A 24,274-nucleotide genomic window follows, 5' to 3' on the forward strand; every position below is an offset into this window, starting at 1 on the left:
TGCCTTCTTCCCAGCTAAGCTTTGAAAAAGTCCGGGACCAAGTTCAAGGGAAGGCCTTGCTCCCCAGAACAAGCAGGTTCCCTAGCTCTGTTTGGCTAAATTACAGCTCAGTGTTTGGCAAGATTATAAACCACCTTGCCCTTTCATACTTCTGGGCAACATTGTTGTTTTTTTCCTCCCTTCTCCTGTTCTGAGGTTTTTTTTTTTCTTTTTAAATTTTTAAAAAATATTTTATTTGTTCATGAGAGACACACACACACACACACACAGAGAGAGAGAGAGAGGCAGAGACATAGGCAGAGGGAGAAGCAGGGTCCCCGCAGGGAGCCTGATGTGGAACTGGATCCCAGATCCCAGGATCAGGACCTAAGCCTAAGGCAGGCGCCCAACCGCTGAGCCACCTGCCTTGAGTTTTGATAAACACTACTCTGCTCTTAGCACCGGGGGAGCCAGAGCAGGGGAAAAGATGATCCAGGAAGAACACCACACACACCCCTTCTGAAGCTGGACAGTTCTTGAGATTTAGGGAGAAGAGGGTCACTAGCTTTTTCCAGCTCTTACAAGAAACAATAGCTAGGGGGCGGCCCCGGGTGGCTCAGCGGTTTAGCGACACCTTCGGTCCAGGGCCTGACCCTGGAGACCCAGGATGGAGTCCCGCGTCGGGCTCCCTGCACGGAGCCTGCTTCTCCCTCTGCCTGTGTCTCTGCCTCTCTCTCTCTCTCTCTCTCTCTGTGTCTCTCATGAGTAAATAAATAAAATATTTTTTAAAAAAAGAAACAATAGCTAGGGTTTATTAAGAGCTTAGTGTCCGCCAGGCACAGTTCTAAACACTTTATATGCACTAGTAATCTCATTTCATAGAGAAAACCACCCTATAATAAAGGTGCTATTATTCCCATTTCACAGATGAAGAAACTAAGACTTGAGAGGATAATTAACTAGTCTACTTGCCTGGGCACTCATCACCTGATTCCTAGAGCCCAAACTTTTATCCACGCAGTCTTTCAGACTTTTCGGGCCCCCTGTGGTCAGCTTCATTACTCTGCCAATTGCACAGGCTCACCACAATTGGGTGCTTTATGCAGATCTGAAGGAAATGGCCTTCACGGCATCCTGGCACACCAAGGATGTCCCCTGAGGACATAATGGTCCCTCAGGTCCTTCTGAGGTATGTCTTCTCTTGAGTAGCTGTCCAAGATGAGACCCCATTCGGGGCGCGCGGAAACTCTGCTAGGATCCCCGCTCCAGAGCGTGGTCATCCCTGCCCTGCTCTTTGACAAAGCACACTGGCAGTCCATGGGTGCCCTCACCGGTTCAATGCCAGCGGCTGCACGGGGACCTCTCTGACCTGCTCGCTGGCACAGGGAGCGCAGAGGAGGGAAGATCAATCTCCAAGATAATTTAGGTTCTGTCTTTGCTCGATCCAGCCTCTGTCCTCTGCTCTAGGGCTGACGACTATGATTAATGCACCACCGAGTATTTCCTCTCGTCGGCTTCTTCCCTGCTTTGGGGTTTATTTTACAGCCGTTGCCAGAGTTTCTCCTCTGAAGAGAGTAAATACTCAGAGACTGGAGCACAGCCCTTGGTGTTACTCAGAGAGCGTCGCAGGCGGCAGGTGGCACTGGGCCATTTCTAGAGTAGGTGATGTGACTGTTTGGGGTTCAGCGTTAACCCACTACCTCCACTGACGGAAGCCTAATCTTTTAATTATTCTGAAAATACCAAGAATAAGGGTTGCGGGGAAGGCAATTAATAGGATCACACTGTCTATTCCTCATTTGTAATTATATATTATTATTTTTTGCCCTACTTTGTTCCAATAATGATTTAAGGATGCTTCCAAAGATACACAAAACCCAGCAAAGATAAATAGAAAAAATGGGACATGAATTATAATGTCATGCCTGCTCACAACATCTTTGCCCCGGTCCACAATATAGAACTGAATTCATAGCACCTTTCAAAAATGAGGGAATTCAACTCTTTTGGTGGCAACACTGGACTCTTTATAAAGTGAGGGGTTGGTATGCAGGAATGGAAAGAACCATGGAGGGGACAAGAGATCTGGTTCCTAAAGCTGGCTCCCTGGGTGTGTGACCTTGGGTGAGTCACTCATCCTCTCTGGATTTGGGATTCTGGGATTCTCAAGTGTCTCTGCCAATCTCAATCTCTGGGGTGCCTCCTCCCTCTCTCTGAACCTCTAACCCCTGCCATCATGCAGGTGGAAGCAAGAACTGCCCATCTGGCAGCAAGCACCCTAGGAATGAAGCTCCCCCCCACACACACACACACACACTGGAAAAGCTTCGCAGACCCTGGGACAATGAAACTCCAAATGTCTCTTCCCCCAAGGCAAGGACCTCACCTCCTTCCAATCTTTAGCTAACAGAGACTCCCAGAAGAGCCCAGGTGGCCTGGAGGATGTGCGTTAGGGAGGCAGGAGTCACGCCCCTCCAGAGCTTCAGTCTCTCCCTCCTCCAAGGAGGCGGGCAAGGGAGAGCTACTTTCTTTTCTCCTCTTGCCATTTAAGACCCTCTTCTATATAACCTGGTCCATCTCTCTAGATCCAGCCTCGTGTTCCCTTCATTCCCTCCTGTCTTCCACTTTGTTATCCCTTGCAGCACCGAACACAATGCTTAGCACGTCATTTGTGCAAAACATCCACAATAGCCCTCCCCTACCCCCCCACCCCCACGTCTCCGTGGGCCCTCTACTGCTTCTACTAAGGGATTCTCCAAGATTTCCTCGAAGGATTCCACAGGCCAGAGGGATCTCCGGAATCTCAGTCTTCATTACCTGCCTCGAGTGGGCAGCTGCCTGGGAAGATTCTTTTATACAAAGCCAGCACGGGCGACATGGGTTCACCCCATGAAAGACATGCTACACAAAAGAACACGCACACTAGGATTCCATGTACATCAAGTTTTCAAGTGGGCAAAGCCAGTCTAAAGTGGAAGCCAATCTAAGGTGTGCCAGAAGTCAGCGCTGGGGCTGCGGTAGAGGGAGGAGCACGAAGGGGAATTGGGGGGGTGGGGGGGAATATTCTGCATCTTGATCTGGATGCAGGATACACGGGTGTGTTCAGCTTGTAAAAATTCATCAAGCTGTACACTTAGGATTCATCCACTTTAATGTCGGTGCACTGCACTTCAATAAAATGTTAACAAAATAAAAAAAATACAATAAAGCAAAACGTCCAGAAACAAAAGGGGGGAGAAAGAATACGGCTTCTAATTGTATTAGAGCTCTGTGTGGGAGACCTGGCTGCAGGAGGGTGGGGACACTCTCTGGTGGAGTGAGGCTGGGAGAGAACAGGGCAGCGAGGTTATTCTAGACACAGCCCGGAGGCACAGGGGAAGATCACGTGAACAGAAGCAAACTTTCAGGCCGAAAGCAGGCCTCGTTGGCCGGTGGCCAGGCCCCCACCCGGGTTGAGGATGCACGGCGCAGCTTCGCGGCAGCCCTGCCCGTGGCCCAGGACTCCAGAGTAAGAGCGGAAAGCAGGCAGCGTTGGCGGATGGCCAGGCCCCCACCCTGTCTTTCCTCTTATCTTCCTCTCCTCTACAGGAACTTCCTTCCACTCCAGCCAAATTGGACTTGTCACTCCCCCCTATCCGAGGGCAGCCTCTCCCTACCATTGCGCACGCGCGTAACCCCCCCCACCACCACCACCAGCCTCCTTCTCCCACTAGTCCTCTAACCCTGCTTCCTCTTGCTGCTCCTGCTGACCACCTGCTCATTATATGCCGTGATGCATGGACTGGGATCCAGGAACCTGGGAGTCACCTTTGACCGCAACACGTTTGTGGACCTGAGCCAAACCCCTGGCTTTGCAGAGGCAGAAACCAAGGGCCCAGGAGGGAGGAAAGCCAGTGTCTCCAGGGCTCTGGAGGGCTCCTGTCTCTGGTGGGCCACCAGCTGCCAGGCCACAGATCCACCCATCTGGTTGCGGGAAGCCAGGGCGGGCTCTCTCCTTTGCACTTGGAACCTCGTGTCCCCTCTGTATGGCTGTCCCTGCTTTCATCTCTCACATCCAGTGAGTCCCCTCTGGTAGGTCAATGTCCTCCCTCCACAGATTATATATGCCTTGAGGGCAGGGCAGGCTTACTCATGTTTTTTGTTTTGTTTTTAAGATTTTATTTATTTATTCATGAGAGACACAGAAAGAGGCAGAGACACAGGCAGAGGGAGAAGCAGGCTCCATGCAGGGAGCCCAATGTGGGACTCGATCCCGGGACTCCAGGATCACGTCCTGGACCGAAGGCGGTGCTAAACCACTGAGCCACCGGGGCTGCCCTGTTTTTTTTGTTTTGTTTTGTTTTTTACTGGATTCTTGACTTCCTCGCCTGTACACTTCCAACTGGGGAGACTCCAGGAGCACCGGCTGCCCAGTAAGCTCCCGCCACCCGTGCCTGGAGGGCCACGGAAGCCGCGGGGCATTTGCTGGCCTGTGGTCAGATCTGTGGCTGGATATTCTTAGCAGCCTCCAGCCGCTGGTCTCGACAATTTCAACTTCCCTGTCACCAGGGCTTAGATCCCTCACCACCCTGGGTAGAGATGTTTTCCCAGCAGGCACCTCAGAATAGAGAGCGAAGCGGGCGTGCTGGTTTACAAAGGCCCAAACTTTGGGGCCAAGCCCAGCGTCACACTTCGCCTGTTGCTACCCACTGCTGCCCCAAGCCTGACTGACCAGCCAGACTGTTTGGAGAACACATTCTGCCTTAGCAGAACTGCTTGGCATGCCAGGAGCTTTTGGCCACAGCACGGCGGTTAGCACGTCTGACCTCGTTCCTGGGCCCCGGGGCAACTCCGAGGCCTGGGAGTCTCAGACACTTGCTGACCTTCCTTTTAGAGGTTTCGAGACATCCACTGGGGAAGAAACCGCGACTTTTGCAAAATGGGTCACAGGGATCAGAAATCCCCATTCTGTCTCTTTCTTGAAATCCCTGGGTGAATTCCTCTTCTGGATGAACATGCCTCTCCCACTTTCAAGGGGATGTCACATGTGGCCTGCCACCAAGCTGTGTGTGCAACTGTGGTGGTGGGGATGGGGGTGGCACAGGATCCCAGGGACCCTCCACCAGAGCACTGTGGGCAGGGAGGGCCATGTAGGGTCAGTAGGGATGCTGTGGTGGCTTACACACATTTCGTGGTGAAGTCTTCCGTGTATTCACTATCAGCTCACGACGCTGTTCACGAATAGAATAAAATCCTCTGCCCTACAGAGCTGAGGCTCTGGCAACTGCTGTGAGCTTTGTGGGCCTTCTCTGTTGGGTGCCATCATCCCTGAGTCTCTAAGCTGCACTGTGCACTCCTCAGTGCTGCAAGGAATATGGCACTTGACCTCCCCCAACTGCCCTGCCTTTTCTTCTCCTGGTTTCCTTCCCCATGTTCTCATTTCTCTTGGTGTGGCTGCACCTGTAGCTGTGTCTGACTTGGCTTCATTTATCTTGCTTTGGAAATGCAGGGGCACAGCCTGGGAGGAGATACTGGCTGGGGCACAGAATGGGTTCCCAGTATGTGTGTGTGTGTGTGTGTGTGTGTGTGTGCGCATGAGTGTAAGGTTCAGGTGGAGCAGAAATGCTTCCTCTCTCCCTGTACCACTGTCCCAACAATCCACAGCAGGTATAAGTCAGGTTCAATGTCAAAACCCCGCATCCTTGGAAGGTGCTAGCTGGTGAGGACGGCAGCTGTGGAGCGGGTTCAGGTAAGGGGCAGGAGGGGAGGAAAGAGCATCAGAGAAGCTGTGATGGAAGAAACCTTCCGAAGTCCCACTGGGCTCTTTGCGACTTTGAGATTTGAGCTAGGGCCTTAAGGGGACCGTGAAGATTCTGAAATTATACAAATGCTTATGAAACACACCTTATGTATAAGTCAGGTGCTATGGGAATGAGTCTATGTGCTCTCAAGGCAGAATGCCCTGGAAAAGACGCTCCAGGCACTGGGGAGGCTACTGGTCAGGCACAGGGTGGAGGGGTATGTTGTGGTTGGGCACGTGGGGGTGATAAAAGCTGTTGAGGCCAGCCTGGCTTGTCCAGTTCTGGAAGGCTGCCCACACAGTCCACTTAAGGCCAGCTGAGCCAGTGGGAAGATTGGTGGGCAAGACGGGTGAGGTCTCTGCAGTCTGCTGTCAGGCGTTAGAGGCAGCCACCCTGGGGAAGGTGCGTGATTGCTGGAGAGGGTGAGTTGTGGGGGTTAAGGCCTCTAGTGGAAGTGTTTCGTCACTAACCTCACAATGTGAAGGTAATAAAATAGTAATTCTAGCAGCTGGCATGCATGAGCATTTGCTATGGTTGTGTACTATATAATCCCCTGTAGTAGTTTAAACATGGCCACTACTTCTCTATAGCTCCTCCAACCAAGGGGGTTGTGTTATGGGCTGAATTGTGTCCCCTTAAATCCACATACTGAAGTCCTAATCCCTGGTACCTCAGAATATGACTGTGTTTGGAATTAGGGTCTTTAAAGAGGAAATTAAATTAAAATGTGGTCATGAGGGTGGGCCCTAATCCAATCTGTCTGGTGTCCTGATAAAAAGAAGAAATAGGGACACAGACACACCCAGAGGGAAGACCATGTGAGGTCACAGTGAGAAGGTGGCTGTCTACAAGCCCAGGAGAGAGGCCTCAGAAGCCAACCCCACTGACACTTTGATCTCGGACTTGTAGCTTCCAGAATGTGAGGCAGTATATTTCTGTCATTGAAGCCCCTCCAACACCCCCAGCATGTGGTACTTTGTTATGGCGGTCCAGGCAAACTAAGACACTATGGACTCTACATCCCCTCCCCTAGAATCTGGGCTGGCCCAGGGACCTGCTTTGGCCACACAGGGCCCAGGAGAAGTGATGCTGTCTGACTTCAGAAGCAAGGTCCTGAGAGACCATGCAGCCATCTGCTTCACTCTTTCAGGCAGTTCTGAAAACAGCCCCAGAAAGAAGCGAGTCTCAGGTACTTTTTTTTTTTTAATTTTTATTTATTTATGATAGTCACACAGAGAGAGAGAGGCAGAGACATAGGCAGAGGGAGAAGCAGGCTCCATGTATCTGGAGCCCGATGTGGGATTCGATCCCGGATCTCCAGGATCGTGCCCTGGGCCAAAGGCAGGCGCTAAACCGCTGTGCCACCCAGGGATCCCGAGTCTCAGGTACTAAAGGATGTGAGGTGACAGGGAGGGGAGCCACTTTTCACCCCACCTGGGAGCTGGTGCCAACTGCCAGACTGTGCACTATGCCCCAGTGTGCCTTCCCTAGGAGTCTTCCAGCTGACTGCACCTGTGCTGTGTGAGCCACCAGCTGTGTGCGGGAACTGCCAAACAGTGAGGGAGAATACACGGATGTTTAAAGCCACTACATTGTAGGGTACTTTGTTACACAGTAGTAACTAACTGATACATCTCCTTGAAACATACTGTAGAAAGGTTTCCTTCCAAAAATTTTGGAAGAAGGTGTACTTTCATGTATATTGCGGCGGAGCCCTCAAGGAAATGGGAAAATCCTTTATCCCGAACTGTTTCTTTGCTCTGGCTGCCTCACTCCCCCACCCTGCTCCACTGTGTCTGTATCTGCTGTTTCCAATTCTGGGGCATAGCACAGGGTACCTCAGGAGGTAAAGGAGGAAGGGTGTGCTCTCCCTGAGTCATCAAGAAGAAAGACCTCCTTTTTTTTTAAATTTTTTTATTTTTTATTATTCAGCCTCTAACAATAAGCGGCCCCCTCTGCCAGTCAAATCCCTGAACATTGATGAATCAAATACCTAATACCTACAGGATACACAGCCACAGCACCATTATGAAAATAGCCACCTTTTATTAAGCATCTACTAAGTACCAGGTGCATATTTAATGCATTCCCCTATTTAATCCTTGTGGGAGTACAGTCAAAACAAGTAATTAGTCATGATTATTATCCTTTTTGTAGACGAGGAAATCGACCCAGAGAGGTTAAGTAGTTCTCCTGAGGTCACAAAGCTGCTGAGCCCACACTCCCAAACTGATGGTTTTTCCTCTCCTCCAAGGTCTGACACTTAAGGAGAATGGGGACTTTTGTCCTGGTGAGTAGAAATAGGAGGAGCTGGTCCTCGAGGGGCAGGCCTCAGTGGTGGCTGGGGCCAGGCCAAGTCTGTAAGAGGAGGCAGAGCAATGGGTGGAGCCACCAGGAAATGCCTCGGGGAGAAGGTGAACCAGTCTGGAGGGAGGGAAGGAGGAGCTGGGAGGTCTTGGGGAGGTAGAGGTGGGGGTGGGGTGGAAGCTCCTCTACTGTCCTTACCTGGGGGGCAGGAACAATGAACAGCACACCACCACCCCCAACCACCCCCACCCCCGTCTCTCAGCCCATCCCTGGAGCAGACTGCCCCTCCATCACTGTCTGGCCTCCTGCTGGCTTCTCCATCTCGGTCACCCCACCTTTCTTCCCTGGCTCCTGCTGATGCAAATCCCTACCTGAAGCCCCACCTGATTAAGGGCTGACTGTGCCTAGCTTGTGCTTATCTGCACCCCCACATTTCATCCTCATGACACCTGAGGTAGGCACCTCGTCACCCCCATTGTACAGATGGGGCACCTGCGACACGAAGCTATGAGTGGATGGGAAGCCTACAGTACGGCCTAGCCTAGTTACTCTGTGTGGGGATCCCTTCCTGGCCTCCTGGGTCCTCAGAGACCTTCTCTGCCATAGATTCCCAAGGTGCTCATGTGTGTGTCACTCACTCAGGCAAGTGGTGTGTACCCATCAACCTGTGCTCCCCGGCCAGCATCATGGAGGCCTGGGGACCATTTCCCGCCCTCAGCTCAGTGTCTGGTGTGTGGAAGGGGCCCAGTAATGGGAGCTCCAGTGGTCAAACTGTTGCATAGATACGCAGCTCCATGCCTCACACACCCTCTGCTCTGAACTCCAGTCAGCCGACGTGAGGCTAGTGGTGGTGATGGGGGAGGTGAAGGAGCCCCAGAAAGAGAAGCAGGAGGACCAGACAGAGCAGCTTCCTCACACTGCCAAGCACAAGCTCCATTGCCTTTTTCCAGAATAAGAGCTTGAGCCAGAGGGGTAAATGGGACCCTTCCTCAGTGACAGCTCTCAACCACTCCTTTCTCAAATGACAGCAGATTGTAGGACACATATGATGGTTCTCCCTCCTCTGTTCTGCCTTCCCAGGCTCCCTTTTAATGCTGCCTCATCCTGAGTTACTCTGGGAGGCAGCTCTGGAGGGTAATCCATGCCCCACCTCCCTCTGGGAGCCAGCGAGCTGGCCTAAATGGTCTACCGTTGACTTCTTCAGCTCCCGACTCTCTCCATCCCAACACAGGTAGACCTCCCGAGGGCCCCACACCAGGATGTCTGACCTGAAGACATTGTGTCCTCAGCCAGTGTTCTCATTTGGAGCTCAAGAAGCTTCTAGTTGAGACCAGGCCCATGGGCAGGGCTGATACGGGATCACAGGGAAACCATGGGACACCTCGTGTAGCCAGTAACCCCCATCAGGGAATCAGAAGGTGCCCCTCTGCTGCCCTGTACCAACTATGCAAAGGGACTAGAAATGACTAGAAACCAAGAATGATTGTCCCTTTACCCCATCCCTACAGCCCAGTAGACAACTCCAACTGAGAACCCGGCAGCCAGCACTGACTTTGCCCCATGAGCTCCCAGGCCTCAGACTAGAAGGAGAATCCACGTTGGCCCAGCACTTCAAAGAGATCAACTCATTTCATCTTGAAAACCACCCCATGAGGGATGCCTGGGTGGCTCAGTGGTTGAGCACCTGCCTTTGGCTCAGGGCATGATCCCATGGTCCCAGGATCGAGTCCTGCATTGGGCTCCCCTCGGAGCCTGCTTCTCCCTCCACCTATGTCTCTGCCTCTCTCTGTGTCTCTCCTGAATAAATAAATAAAATCGTTGGGAAAAAAAAAAGAAAACCACCCCACGAGGTACACAGCTGCAGGTTATTGACACTCTTTCCACCACGAGTCGATGCCCCCACTCCTACAAATCTCAGCTGGGTTCATGACTGCTTTGAACACAAAGGACATCTGGGACAATTAAACTTACACCAGGAGTTTGCAAGTGGCTCTCTGGAGGAGGTCCACCTGGAGCCGGCTGTCAGGGAGAGGAAGACCATCGGCAGGCAGGGGGCCCAGGAACTGAGGCTGCCTGGTAGATTTCCCTGCAGCTTGTGGAAACTAGCGTAGAGGGGGATCAGGCCCAGGGAAGGGGAGCGGGGGGCTTGGACTCTGATCCAGTTTGTTTTCCCTGTTTCCAAAAGCTACTGTTTTTAAAGATCAAGGACCAAATCTCAGATTTTCCTGAAAAGTACAAGAAAACCACAGGCTCTTACGTCCCAGGGCATCAGCTAACATTTTCCCCATGATGGCTTTACGAGAGACACTTGGGAGAATTTTCAAGGAAGGAAATTACTTTGAAACCTAACAGGGTCCACGGGAATGCCTAAAAGGAAAAAGCGAAAATCCCAAGTTCTGGCAAGGAGAGCTCTCATACTTGGTTGTGGGAGTATACATGGGCATGACTGCCTTGGAAAACTTTGGCCCTGTCAAAGCTGAACAGAGGCCTGAGTTATAACCTGGCAATACAACTTGTAGGTACACATACAACAGCAACGTGTCCATCTATTCACCAGAAGGCATGTGCTCGAGTGTTCATAGTGGTACTATCAGCAATAGCTCCAAAGCAAAGCTGCCCACACGCCCATCAACAATAGAACAGTAGGGATGCCTGGGTGGCTCAGTGGTTGAGCCGTCTGCCTTTGGCTTAGGTCATGATCCTGGGGTCCTGAGATCAAGTCCCACATCGAGCTCCCCGCAGGAAGCCTGCTTCTCCCTCTGCCTATGTCTCTGCCTCTCTCTGTCTCTCATGAATAAATATATAAAATCTTAAAAAAAACCACACAATAGAACAGTAGACAAATAAATAAAGGTGTTTTCACACAGTGGGATACTACATAGCAAAGAGAATGAATGAACCACACTATATACACTGTGGATGAAACTTATAAGTGTAATGTGGGACAAAAGAAGCTAGACACCAAAATGTCACACTGCAGATTCTGTTTGTGTTAAGTCCTAAATCAGACAATGCTAATCAATGCTATTAGGAGTTAGGAGAACAGGGGTGCCTAGTGTGCTCAATTGGTGGAGTGTGTGACCCTTGATCTCAGGCTGTGAGTTTGAGCCCCACATTGGGTGTAGAGATTACTTTAAAAAGTAGAATAAAAAATGTTAAAAAAAAAAAAGTTAGGACAACAGTTATTTTTGGGGCCACAGTACCTGGAAGAGGGCACAAATTGATTTCTGGGGTGCTGGTGGTGTTCAGTTTCCTGATCTGGGTACTCGCTAAATGGGTGTGGTCATCAAGCTGCACACGAATGGCATGTGTGCTTTTCCATGTAGCTAGCTGGCTTGAACAAAAAGTGAATCATCACCATCGTCATTATCATCATCTAATGGGGAATGAAGGCTGTAAGCACAGAAGGGCCTCTGGGATAGAGTTGCAGACAGATTAACACTGAGAGTGACAAAGAAACAAAGCCAAGGGAGGTTCTGACATGGATCAGTTCAAGATAGACCCAGTTAAATCAGGCAGTCATCAGTGGAATCAGAGACCCAGTTGCAGAGTCAGGAATGGCCAACACGCTCCATAATGGTAGCATATCTGTAAGGCGGTTACATCCAGCTGGTCCCCCTCCCAGTTCTAGGGTAGGATTAGTTACAGAAGATGGATCACCTCACACACCTTTGGAGATGGGAGCCAGAATTCTCCCAAATAAGAGATGGTCTGAATCCTCATGGGGCCCCACCATTAAACATCTGCCCCTGGCCTCCATCATCTTTGCTTACCAGATGTAAATCTTGAGGTTGCCACCTTGAATTTTTAGACAGTGGATTCCTTTGATTGGAATCACTTTGGCCAAAGGCGATTAGATTCCATTAGCCATCAGAATCAATTGAACAGCAAGCTTTCCTTCCTAAAGGAAGGGGCCAGGTTCCAGTACTTGGCTGACTGCAGGGCTCTGGAGGAATTCATTGAAGAGAGGCCCGATTTTAAACATCATCACTTTCTGAAGAGACACATTGGGATCCCTCTCACATTATTCAAGGAGAGCATGAGAAAGTGAAGGCTGCATAAAGAGGAAAGGAGCTGCAAGAAAGTTCTGGATGCCCTTATACAACGAACACATGACTATCTATCCTAGACTGCCAAGGAGGTTAGCTAAACATCTAGTTGGTAGTACAGTGAGGCCCCGTGTGACACCTCCTGGGGCCTACTCCAGATCTGTGTCACTCTAGGACATGCTCAGAGGCCAGAAGGACACTTACTGGGTCTGGGGGTCTCCTCTGGTTTTTCCCACCTGCAGCAGTCCTGCAAGGGAAGCCCAAGCAGGAAGAAAGTTCTCAATCAGTTCTCAATGCTTCTCTCTGAGCACTGGGATGATCTGTGGTCCATCTTCCCAGGTTTCCTGAGGTTTGTGGCCATGACCCAGAAGCCTCTGGTCCCATAACAAACCACCTTAGGAATGCTAATGTGTAATTATTGCATGGATTTATTTAAATTTAATCCAAAACAGAAGATTCCAGCAAAGGTGGTTATATCATTTGATAGTATGTATTTGTATATATAAATGCCATAGCTAGAGATACATAGTTTGGGTTTGAACCATCTGTTTCAGATTGCATTACTGTTCCCAATTCTCCTGCCCTGTAGCCACACCCTTTTGTCATGTGACTTCACAACTCATCCAGCTAGAGGTGGAGTGTGCCTCCCATCCCATCGACATTCAGATTGCAGAACATCTTTTGGCCAATGGAATGTAAGCAGAACAGTGTGCAAGTTCTGAGACTAGGACTTAACCAGGCACGGCCTTTCCACTCTCCCCTCTTGCACTTTTGCCACTGCCCCAAGAAGAACATCTTCTAGGTTGTCCACTTGTTCATGGAGGATAAGAGACACATATAGCAGACTGGACCCAACCCACAATCCAGAGTCAAGCCCAGTTGAGCACACTCTAGAAGAGCTAATCACAGGTGACTCACAGATACATATGTGAGAAAAAAATACTTATTGATGTAAACTACTGAGTTCTGAGGTGGTTTGTTATACGGCATTATGGTAGCAAGCACTGACTGATACACCACTTAAGCATGTGACTCTATCAAGCCCAGACTCCTAATGCACAATCTACCAGCTAAAAGAACATCCCACCTTTCTCTATTCCCTTACCCTTCTTAATTCTTTTCTTAAAAGATTTTATTTATTTATTTATTTATTTATTTATTTATTTATTTATTTATTTTTTAAGAGAGAGAGAAAGTGAGGGAGCAGGGGGAGGAGCAGAAGGGAGAGGGACAGGGGCACCTGGGTGGCTCAGTGGTTGAGCACCTGTCTTCAGCTCATGTCATGATCCTGGGCTCCTGGGATGGAGTCCTGCACCAGGCTCCCCGCAAGGAGTGTTTCTCTCTCTGCCTAAGTCTCTGCCTCTTTGCGTCTCTCATTAGAATAAATAAAATCTTAGGCAGCCCAGGTGGCTCAGCGGTTTAGCGCCGCCTTCAGTCCAGGGTGTGATCCTGAAGGCCTGGGATCAAGTCCCACGTCAGGCTCCCTGCATGGAGCCTGCTCCTCCCTCTGCCTGTGCCTCTGCCTCTCTCTCTCTCTCTCTCTCTCTCTCTCATGAATAAATAAATGCAATCTTTAAAAAAAAAAGAATAAATAAAATCTTAAAAACAAAAAAGAGGGAGATGGTCAAGCAGACTCCATGCTGAGTGCAGAGCCCAGCATGGGGCTCAACCTCATGACCACAAGATCATGACCTGAGAAGAAATCAAGAGTCAGACGCCTGACCTACTGAGCCACCCAGGCACCCCGACCCTCCTTAATTCTTCATAATACTTACCACAACCTAAAATATTACATACATATTTTTGCTCCTTTATTCTCTCTCTCTGGTGAAATGAAGTTTTATGAATGGCCAAGACACCAGTTTGTTCCCTGCTATAAATGCCCAAAGCCTTGGTAGGTGCACAGTGAGTGTCAATTATGTGCAGAGTGGATGCATATAGTCCTTTCTGTCCTTAGGTAATATGCCCCTTATCTAATTTATGTTCTTGCATGAAGCTCGGTGACTTGGTGATAGGCAAAGTGGACAGAGAAGAAAACATTTTGTGGAGAAAAATCTGCACACAGGAGACCTCCTCATGTTTTCCCCAATGAAGGATGAGTTATTCTTCCTCGAGGAGCCACTCACAGTGGTTGCGGCCCTTGGAAACCACAGCAGGCCTCTAGGACCATGACCAGTCAGCAGGTGGCTTGGCCAGTGCCATCCAATGTCACCGCAACCCAGCTGAATTTCTGTGCCCCGTATCAAGGGCTGTCCTCCACCTTAGGAGATGTCTCCGCATGCTAGTTCACTGGGGGGAACTTCAAAGGGACTTACGTGGCTTCCGAGAGCTGTCAGAACGTTTGACTCTCTGGCATCGTGCCAGCATCACACGTTAATTGAATTATATGGCAGAAACACTACAATGTCAAGGTCAGATATTACAGCCATCAAAGCCTAACATTAGGCACAATATTTTATAGCACAGACCAAAGTATACCTTTAAACAAATTTCTTTATCTTTCCTGCATCCTCTCTTGCCTCTGGCTGTTAAGACATCCACCACTCAACCAGTCCTATGTGAAGAGCATCCAGGACAAGTTTGTCTGAGGGACCCTCTCTGGCTTATCAGACCAGGGGGACGCCTGAGACCCACTTGTCTGCTGTCCGACTCTGACCTCGGGCCCAAAGTGGGCCTTCTATGAGCCTGAAACTCAGAGAGAGAGAGAGAGATGCTCTTCTTGGCTCTGTCCCTAAATAAATGCTAGTTCTGGGATCCCTGGGTGGCTCAGAGGTTTAGCGCCTGTCTCTGGCCCAGAGCGTGATCATGGAGTCCCAGGATCGAGTCCCACATCAGGCTCCCTGCATGGAGCCTGCTTCTCCCTCTGCCTGTGTCTCTGCCTCTCTCTCTCTCTCTCTGTGTGTGTGTGTCTCTCATGAATAAATAAATAAATAAATAATCTTTAAAAAAAAATGCTAGTTCTATCTCGGAAGATGGTTCTATCAGCAGGGCAGCAACTAGCTAGACCAGAAAATGGAGTGGGAGGTGGGTGGGGGAGAGTTTCCCTCCAAATGCCTTTTTAATAAGCATGGCTAGAAACTCTCCATGAGTGTGGAAACTGTCCATGGGAGACCCGTGCCACTTATACGCCACTCTGCTTCAGCTCAGAGCAGAGCTGAGCTGGGGCAATTCTCTCAGGGGGAGGATTATGCAGCTGCATCCTGGGTTTCCTGGGGCCTCCCCTGCCCTAACCAATGAACTCAGAGCCAAAGGACTCACATGCAACATGCAATATGCAATCACCAAAGCAAAGTTGATACCTAATGTGTTTAAGTGTCCAGCCTCACCCTACCCCCATACCTATTAAGCATCTTCTGGGATCCCTGGGTGGCGCAGCAGTTTGGCGCCTGCCTTTGGCCCAGGGCGCGATCCTGGAGACCCGGGATCGAATCCCACGTCGGGCTCCCGGTGCATGGAGCCTACTTCTCCCTCTGCCTATGTCTCTGCCTCTCTCTCTCTCTGTGACTATCATAAATAAATAAAAATTTTAAAAAAAATTAAGCATCTTCTATATGTGTATGTGTGTGTGTGTATAAATATGCCAGGCACTATTTTAAGTGTTTTCTGTCCATCTACCAATTGAATTGCCATATTATTACCTTCCATTTTATAGAAGGGCAAAGTGAGGCCCCGGAGAGTAACTGCCTAAAGCCATGCAGTGGGTCAGGCGGCAGAGCCAGGTTTCCAGGCCAGGCCATCAGCCTTGGCTCCACCCTGCCAACCACTGCATGGTCTTAGCTATTTGAACCCCACAAGATTTATTCAAGGTCAACTCTGACCAGGGCACACTGATAAGGTGCTGAGGGCTGGAGGGGCTGGGGAGGAAGGATGGACGAGCGGCATATCTGCGAGGGCAAAGTATTCCTAACTAACATTTGAAGATAAAGTTAAATTAATTCAGGTCTTTGAAGGGGTTTTGAATTCTTTCCAAGGGTAGGCGTGTTGAATAAATATAGCGCTTTTGAAAATCTGCCTTCATATATGGGTGTTCATTGTACTGTTCCTTCGATTTTTCTGTGGGATTGGGATTTTTTTAAATAAAATAAAATAATTTTTTTAAAAAAGAATTAGCCTTAATAGATGATCTCAATCTCAGGGTGGGTGAACAAGATTTCAGGAGCAGTGACTCCCTACAGAGAGACGAACCGGATGACTTTCCCCCTGCACACTCCTGATATCAATCTTCAGAGTTTAATGGCACAGGCAGGTATTCCCCTTAGTGTCTGCCACCACCACTGTGACATTGTCTGGGTGGAGCCTCAGAAAAGAACACAGGATTCCCAGTTCCCAAGTCGTTGCCCCCCGCCCCTGTTCAGCAGATCCGCAGCTCAGAGTTGGCGGGAAACCTTTGCTCATCCAGCTATAAGTGGAAAGTGGGCAAAAGCACACCATCCACTCTTTGGCTTGAAAAATATAAGCCCGAGGAGGAAAAGCCAGGGCTGCTCTCTCTCTAGGTTTCAGTGAGGGTGAGCACAGTGAGGTTTTCAGCCAAGTGGGGCTTATCTCTCTTTGGGGACATTTTAAGTTCTCTGAGGAGGTGCTCAGGCCCTGGGGTATCCCCCAGCCACTCCCCAGTGGCCATAAAGGCGATGCCCAACACACAAGAGGGGCTAGGTGTGGAGGGCCTGACCCTCTCCCCGTTATGTGTTCAGGTATCTCTTGGAGCCCGGATGTCACATCTGTCACCACTCGGCCGGATGGTGTGCTCTTCTTCTAGTGCGCCAGGGCCAACAAGTGACCAAGTGTTAGCCACCCCCCAAGATGGCTCCTCAAGGCCTAAAGCCACCTGTCAGGGGCCTGGGCCAACGCCAGAGCCACCGGGACACCCTGAGGGCCAGCCCCTCACTCCTGGGAAGTTGTGGGCTTGGGGGCCTGCAGGGGCTGCCGACTGGCACTGGAGCTGGCCACCTGAGTGGTGAAAGGGCGGGCCGAGAGGGGGCCACCAGGGGTCGGCCGGGCTCAGGTGGGTGGGGGGATGCCAGGGCTGGGCGCGAGGGTGTGCCCAGGTCTGGGGGCCAACGCGGGCCTGAGTGGTGGGCTGGCAAGGGCACGCTGCCAGCTCTGGCTGGCCCACAGCCAGGAAGTCTGACTGAACTTGGGCCAGCCCTGTTGGCCCACAGACTCTGTAAGCTGAACTGCTCCAGCGCTCCTTGGCCTCTTTGTTTTCACTTCCCTGCAGATCTCCCTTAGTGTTTAGGAATGTGCTTTGAAGGTTCCAGCATGTTTCGCCTCTGCTTAGGGAAACGGAGAGCAGAGGCTGGGCCGAGGCCAGATGGCTGCAGGGAGGGCACCTGTGATCACACTGTGAGCGCCCCAAGGGGCAGGTGGAATCTGGGGGGTACCGAGTGGGGGGGACACGCTGAAACCAGCTCCCCTTCTCTGCTGGGATATTCTGTTTCCAGTGCTAAACCTTGGAGAGTCTCGGGTTTGTTTTGTTAAGGGAAGCAGTATTCCCTTACCAGCTCCCCTGGAGAGCCTACATTTGTCCAGGAGCTTTTGGGGATAAGCTACCCTCCTCTGTTTGTCCAGGGCAACAGAGAGCGCCTGGAGTGGGGCAAGTTGCCTCCCCGGCAGGCATTGCAAGGCAAGTGAGGTGGAGGGCCTGATCCAGATGTCCTCTCTCGCACCTCCTGCCTGGGGAGAAGAGTCTCACCATCCAGGCTGCCCTGCTGGAAAACCTCATTGTGAGCTGCGTATGAAAGCGGACCCCTGCGAGTGGTCGGCTTCTCTCTTTCCTTCTCCAGCCCCCCTCAACCTGGTCCTTTAAGAGCCTTTGTTACCAGGCACAGAAAAAGGACCGTGGCTCCCCTGCACATTCCTTGGAGGTCTCACAGCACTGGGCCTCATATGCCCAGAGTAGTGCTTTGTACACTGCAAGTACCTACTAAATGTTAAAATACTGGGCCTCTGCAGTGGCCAAGAGCACCCTGGATCTCCCTCTAACCATGGGTCACCCTCCTCCTCCTATGCGTTTCCCAAAGCAGGGAGCTCTGGGTTCTGGTCTCACTCTTGCCAGTAATGGGTCACCTTGAGCGAGTGTTCTTTTCACCCTCTGAACCTGTTTCTTCAGCTGGGTTCAATGGGGGCTCAATTAAAGCCCTGGTAGCTTGGCTGTTCTAGAAGGTATGCATCCACTTCTATTTGCTGGCTGTCACTTTTACCCCGGGGTCAGAGTAAATTGACAATGACCCAGGTCGGGCCACTTTGATCATTCCTGGGCCCGGATCTTTAGTAGGGTCCCTGGCCTTCTGCTGAGGATTCTCCTCCTGCTTTTCCACGGTCTGTTTAGCTTCACAACACACACCTGGTCCTTGGGCTCCTGACATATCCGTTCCTTTCTGTCCTCACAGCCATTTATATATACAGCTGCAGCTCCCGCATGCGACGGGGCCATGGCACATGAGCAATAACTCCAATGCCACAAGGGCACCTGAGTCATTTTTCTGCAGCCAGCATTGTCTGTTTGGAGCTACGGTAGACCTCCCTCTTGCCTGGTGGTGACACAGGCCCTGTTTCGTTATCTGTGGGCTCTGGATTTTTTTTCTCCCTAATTTCCATTTCTCCTTGATTTCAGCAAGATAGTTAATGTGCACTCAGTGGCTCTGCTGAAGGTAAACAGAAAGTGTGATCAGAAGGATCCCAGTCCTCCTGTCTCTCAGAAGATTCACTTTCTCTGCCCAGGTAATGACCCCCTCTTCCTCCCAGCTTCCTCTCAGCCTCCGTATATTTAGCACACGTTGCCCTGGATAGAGTTTAATTAGGCACCAATGCACCCAGGGGCAAGAACCAAGGACCCCTCTCGGGTTGAGCAAATGGGGCCCAGCCCCGGCACAGGAGCCTGCAGCCAGCCTCCCCCCACTGGTAAGTGATGGGCTGCCAGCAGGTAGAGGTTGTCCATTCTCAGCTAATGATCGCCTTAGGCGCCAAGTGATGGAAAATCCAGGCGGGCTGGCGAGCTGCAGGGTGCAGTGAGGGACAATTGTATGGACCAGTTTAACTCGGCTGGGGGAGGGATGGCAGAAGGAATATGTGTATGTGTGTGTGTGTGTGTGTGTGTGTGTGTGTGTGTGTTTCCTGGTCTCTTTTCTTTCCTTTCCGCACTGCCTTTCCTTCCTTCTTGCTCTCCATTTCGGTCTTCTCTTCTGTTTCTAGCCCACGCGAGTTGAAATTAGAAAGGTCTTTGCATTCATTTATTTGTTTTAATAAAGACAGCATTTTTAAGCAGCATATTTGCAGCAATTGAGTGTTAAACTAAACACCAAGCCAACTAAATGTGTTAGGGGGAAATGAAAAGTCGGTTTACAAGAAACATATAATTAACACGTTCTCTGACTTTCCCTAAGCCTTTGTCTGGCTGAGGACAAGGCAGAGGAACCATAATCAACTTTAATAAAATGAAAGATGGTATCAAGGCAAAAGGGGAACAAAAAAGTTTGGAATGGGAAAGGATTCTCAAGAGGGAATTCTTGAGTTAGAATAAATATGCTTTAAAAAATGAATCTTAAAAAAAATGAATCTTGTGATGCCTTATTTTAGCCAACAGCCATGTTCTCCTTACAGTGACAAAGGCTCCAGAGGCTCTAGTTTGTACTGTACCTGTTAGCCACTGAAGGATGCTGGAGTGGGGGGCAGAGGCGCTGGAGTGGGGGGCAGAGGCGCGGGAGGGGGGTGGTTCTGAGGAACTGGCAGGAGATGCATGGGAGTTTCTGGAGGCTGATCTACCCAGGCTAATGGAAATTACTATTGCACAAACACCAGAGTCTTCACGTGGCCTGACTTCCAATAAACTGTTCCCCTCCTCACCCCTTGGAGAAAGTGAAATAAGACATTAGACTTTCAATAATCTCATATGGTGATGATCAATCAAAACCCAGAGGAGAAGGCCAATTTATAGAAATTGTATCTGCTTCACTGGGCGGCTACAACCAGGGAGCCGCAAAGAACACTGTGTTTGCCTTTGATGTGTGAAGTTGCCTAAAAATGACAAATGCCAAAAAATATCGCCTATTCACACGAAGGCTTTTCAAAGGGAGAGGGTGCTCCAGGGAGGCCTGTGTGAGGTGGCTGGCTGCAGGGACCTGCCTGGTGAAAGGCACATGTTTAGGCCACGTCCAACTATTTGTACTGTCTTTTGGCCATTTTCAGTTGCCATCTTTCTTGTTTGTTTTATCACCAATGAAGTTTATTTACTGAATTAACTTTTAAATGGATCCTCTACTTTGTTCTTCAAAGTTAGCTTCTGGGAGCTTTTGTAGCCAGGACTTCTCTCGCCTTTGTGACCAGCTCTCACCAGTTCTCACAGACCCCCAGCCCCCAAGACACACACACACACACACACACACACACACACACACCCCAATCCCAATCCTGGAGGTGAAGAGCTCAGCCTCTGTTAACTCCTTGCCTGCTGGTGTCTTTTCTCTGGAGCTACTAATCACCTCCTTTTGATCACTGCCAAGTTCTCAGGTTGAAGGAAGGAGAAGACCTCTTGACCATTCTGGCTGGCTTTCCACATGAGCCTGAAAATGTCGACAAATTTGAAACATCTGCCTGGCTGCTTTGGTCTGATTGCTAAAATATGCCGACCTCAAGCCCCCTCCCCCCCCCGCCCCTTTTAATCTGTTTCATATTCACAAATTAAGCATTTAGTCTGGGTAATAAATCAGGGCGGTTTACGAGGCTCACACGAGACAAACAAGCGAGCAGGGCACAACACAAGCCCCTGGAAGCGGAGTGCGCGCGGAGCTGCCAGGAGTCGGGAGCTCCACGCGCTCGAACGCGGAAAGCAGCCCCGGCGCGCCCTGACACGCCGCCAGCACCCACACTTTGGCCGGTCCCCGAGCGGGCGGAGCGGACGAGTGCGGGGGGGCAGCCCCAGCCTGGGCGCACATCCCTCCAACCTTCCCCGGGAACCAGCGGCGCCCGGCCCGCCCCAGCCCTGGGCAACTCGGCGCCCCCGCCCCGCCAGGGAGGGGCTGCTGGCAAAGGCGACGGCCTCACCCGGCACACACCCCTTGGTGGGTCCATTAAGCCTCTCCCAGCCGGGAAGACGGGATGCCCCCTCCCCCACCTCTTCCATCCGGCCGGGTTCGGCCTTCAAGATCCCAGGCCCACTCTCGCCAGAGAAGCAAATGATCCCCCTCCACATCCACGTGTGACCTCCACTAAGCCTGGGCGCTAGGCACCGCCCCCCACCCCATCTCCCCGCGTCGCCTCCTCGCAGGTTTTCTGTCCCGGCAGCCACAAAGCTACTTTCAGATTCAGAAAGGGGGGGGCGGGCGGGCAGGGAAGGGCTCTTCTTTAGAGTGGATGGAGGCATAAGAGAGGCATGTGGAGGGGACCCCAGGCCCCCGCGGCAGAAATCCCGGCCCAGGCTTTCAGCGATCGCCCAAACTCAGAGGGTTCTAACCCGTGCTTTTCCCGCCCTCCCCCGTGCATCAGCGAGAAGAGGACCTGGACGGGGAATCTGGCCAGTCCCAGCCTAGGACCTTGGGAGACCCCGGAGGGGATAGTGGCTCCAGGTCACCTCGTCCGGGCCTGCGTCGCCCTTCCATGCTCAAGTTCCCTATTGACTGGCGTTCTCGACGCTACCGTGGGACGCGGCGGTGGAGAGGCGGAGGGCGGGAAATCAGGCAGCCGGAACCTGCAGCCCACCCCGGACCCGGTGGGGAAGGCATAGGAACGATTCCCCCACCTCGCAACACTGTACACACATCGCCCTTCCTCTCTTCTCCTAGCACACATTCCGACTGCGAAAGCCATTACCGCCGGCGCGCGAGAGACTTTTTAAATATTTACAGCCCGCTCTCCGCACGGTAGCCTGATCCATCTTGTGGGCGCGGAGGCGGGGCGCGGGGCTCCGCTCCGGGGGAGGTGCGGACCCAGGGCGGGGGGCGCCAGCCGCCTCCCCCGCGGCCCGGGTCCTCCCGGAGCTCCCCATCTCGTCCTCCCCCCAGATGGGGAGGAGGCCAGAGACGGCGCGCAGCGTGCCCGGGGCCCTGCTGGGGCCTGAGCAGGCGGGGGGCAGCGTCGGGGCGGAGGGAGGGCCGAGAGGCTGATTTAAAGGTTCTCACCGGGAAGCGAGCGAGGCACAGACCTGAGAGCCGCCGCGCGGTGAAATCCGAGGAGCTCTCTTGGCGAGGAGGGGCTGTCAGAGGCCATTTATCTCTCGCCAGAGTGGAGGCTCGGCTCCCACACCGCCCGCGAGTAACAATGGCAGCGATCAGCAGCTCTGCACGCGCTTCAGTGCATGAATGGATTGCGGAAGATGCCTGCGCTCCTCTCCGCTCAGGCGGCTCTCGGAGCGCCCCCTCCCCGCCCGCCGCCCCCGCCCCCCGGCCTCCTCCAGCCTGAAAGCGCGCGGTGCGCCTCGGGGTTCGCGGCTCCGGCCACCCGGCGCGGCCACTCTCACCCGACCCCGGCTGCCCTTCCCCCTGCCGCCGTTCCCAGGGCCTTGGCACCTTGCCACCGAGTGTCATTAGGGGCTGAAACTTGACACAAGCCTTCCCGACGCAGACCCCCCCGCCAGCCCCCTCCCTCCTTCGCTCCCCTCGCGGCAAGTTTACTTTCAAGGAGTTGGTCGCTGTTTCCGCCTCAAAGGCCGGCCGAGTGCGGGCCCAGGGGGAGGGGGCGGGCCTGAAAGGGTGTCTTCACCTGTCCCGAGGCCTAGGGTGTTCTCAGGCCCCTGGCTGCCTCCCCTCCCCCGCCCCCCGCCAAGCGCCCGAGGCCAGTGCCCCCTCCCCCCCTTTGTAGCGTTAACCGAGAGTCCCTGCGATCTGCACACATGTACCCGAACTCCGGGCAGCCCTGCCCAGACCCACACTCTGGCCAACTTTCGGGTCAAAGGCAGAACCCCGTAGTCAAATTCTTAAGGGCTTACAGTCTCGAGAGTTCGGAGAACGCGCAGAGGTGCCAGGTCGGCCACTGAAGAGTTCCCCCTTCACTCCGAAAAGTAGGTCTCATAAAAGCCCCCTTCAGTTGCTGCCTAGGGCCGGGAGCATCAGGGAACGCCGTGAGGGATACTCCGACCCTCTTGGGTTTGCTCTGGTGGAGCTAAACCAGAGTCTCCGGCTGTTTCAGTTACGAAGGTCGCAGACACCCAGACACGCCGGCCTGGGCCAGGGGAGGGGGTGCAAGGGGTGGACACTCCCAGCGATCCTAAGGCGGTGCCAACTAGCCCGAGGGAAGGGCCCGAGCTGAGCCCGGATCTAGGGAAGGGGGCCACACGCGCGCTTGCAAGAGCAAGGCAGCGTAAATGCCAAGATGCATTCGGAGAGGCAGAGCGCGACCGGCCGACCCAGGAGACTGGCGAGGGCAGGCGAAGCGCTGGCAGCCAGACAAAGCGGGAGGAGAGAGCCGGGGAGGCTCAGCCGCAGACCCGGAAACACTGGCAGCAGCAGACGCCGGAGCCCCGACGCGGAGGCGTGCGCAGCCAGGCTGGTCCTGGCATACCCCAGTTCGCTCCCAGGGGACAGCTACCTGGACTCCTGACGGGGCCTACTGCCGAACTACTGTTGAGCCGCCTTAGCGAGTCAGCCTGGGCCTTCCTCGGCTCCGGGGTGGTCTTAACTAATAGGGACCCGTCCTGTCTCTGCCGTTCCCCGAGCCCCAGACAAAGGTATGGGTTAGAGGGGTTCGACACTTTCTCAGGGCCCTTGGAGAACTTGCGTCTCTGCCCTAGGGGCCTCTGGCAACTGTTTGCCTGACTTGGACGGTTCTGGAGGGCCGCCACCCTCCACTGAAGGAACATTTGGGCTTCCTGATCTTAAGGCTTTTATGGCAAAGCCCACTCCCTGACTTCCCAACAAGCGGGAAACCTGCCATGAGGAACAGTGCAATGTGGCAAAGAGGTCCCCAGGCTCAGGTTCTCTGCCACTCCTTCCCACTGCCTGCACAGTGAGCCCACCAGCCCCCCCCCCCCCACTGGGCCAGCAGCAGCCCCAACCCACTGCTTCCCCCCAGTCTCGCCAACCCCAGCTTCGCAGTCCTGGGGCAGCTGCGGCTGAGCACGCCTGTCCTCCCTCGAATGGAGCCCGGCACACTGGCACACTCCCTCGGCTTTTGGCCTTGTACACACTAGCTACACCCACCCCCACAACACACACACACACACACACACAC

General features: G+C 52.5%; 1 protein-coding gene across 2 annotated transcripts in view; it reads right to left on the reverse strand.

The window, feature by feature from the left end:
• Positions 1 to 24,274, reverse strand: part of BCOR (BCL6 corepressor) — a 114,281-nt gene that overhangs the window by 60,943 nt on the left and 29,064 nt on the right. The window contains exon 1 of one of the 2 annotated variants that reach the window (XM_035711853.2): positions 22,251 to 22,271. The exons of the other annotated variant lie outside the window; for it this stretch is intronic. The gene's annotated coding sequence lies outside the window, so the exon portion shown is untranslated. Of the gene's footprint in view, positions 1 to 22,250; positions 22,272 to 24,274 lie in introns of those variants that run through there. 2 annotated transcript variants of the gene reach the window in all.

This window comes from Canis lupus, chromosome X (assembly GCF_003254725.2).
Source record: "Canis lupus dingo isolate Sandy chromosome X, ASM325472v2, whole genome shotgun sequence".
Lineage (NCBI taxonomy): Eukaryota > Metazoa > Chordata > Mammalia > Carnivora > Canidae > Canis > Canis lupus.